We start from the raw sequence: 1,199 nt of genomic DNA, 5'->3' as shown, positions 1-1,199 counted from the left end.
AAAAAAAAAAAAAAAAAAAAAAATTGCAGTCCATTACAGAATAGTCTCAGTGTGGGGCTGGTATTTCAGCAGATATGCTCATTGGTGTTTCATGCATGTTGCATGTACTCTACAAGTGAACATGTCACCCATTCAGAACCATAGCTGCTGTGAGGCTGTGAGATACAATAAGCCCACAGGACTGTTGGGTTAATTTTTGGTTGTGCCTTCAGAAACCTTTTTCAGTTGCCACATTTTTATCAACTTCCACAATTAGTTACATGACCTCATGTGGGGAGCAGCCCAGAGTTTAAGAAACTTGAATTCACTAAATAAAATATATACACATAGGATGCACAAACATATATATTACAGATGGTTGTATGTGCTTGGACGATTTCTAGAAGGATGTACTAGAGTATAGGGCTAAGGATTAGGGTTTATATACAGGTTCTTACTTTTTTTTAGTGTATAACAGTTTTTAATACTTTTAATTTTTAACCTACCCTATAAGGCTTTGTTAATATTTTTTGTATTTTAGCTCTGTATTAGGTTGGTCCTATGAAATTATCATTTTGCAATATTTGGGAGAATATTGATAGTTGAAATTGAGATAAAAGTTATTTATAATTGATTTAGCCATTACTAATTCAGCATTTAAAATAATCTTTATGTTCATCATGTACTGTATAACTCAAGCCCAATGTGATATATATATGTATGTATATATATATATATATGTATGTATATATGTACATATATATATATATATATATGAGTTTAATGTCTTTTTCCAAAAATAATTTAATCAACTTGTAAAATGTGATTCACAAACTAATTTCTAATGTTTTCTGAACCTATTTTTAAAATAGTATTATAAAAATATGATTAAATTGGAAAACCTAGGGCCAGATCCTAGCTCTTTCACTGTGGCTCTGGCCCAGGATAAGGCAGAAATTATACATGTGACAAGCAGGGGAGTATACTAGTCACTGTTACATAAGGCAAACAGGAGGCTGACGCTGACGCTGAGGCTTTTGTTTGATTTTGTTTCTCGAGACAGGGTTTCTCAGTATAGTCCTGGCTGTCCTGGAACTCACTCTGTAGACCAGACTGGCCTGGAACCCAGAAATCTGCCTGCTTCTGCCTCCCAAGTACTGGGACCAGAGGTGTGCGCCACCACACTGAGCCGCGGCGGGCTTCTTTTTTTTTTTTTTTTA

Source organism: Mus caroli, chromosome 11 (assembly GCF_900094665.2).
Source record: "Mus caroli chromosome 11, CAROLI_EIJ_v1.1, whole genome shotgun sequence".
NCBI lineage: Eukaryota > Metazoa > Chordata > Mammalia > Rodentia > Muridae > Mus > Mus caroli.
Note: the sequence above shows the minus strand (reverse complement) of the source record.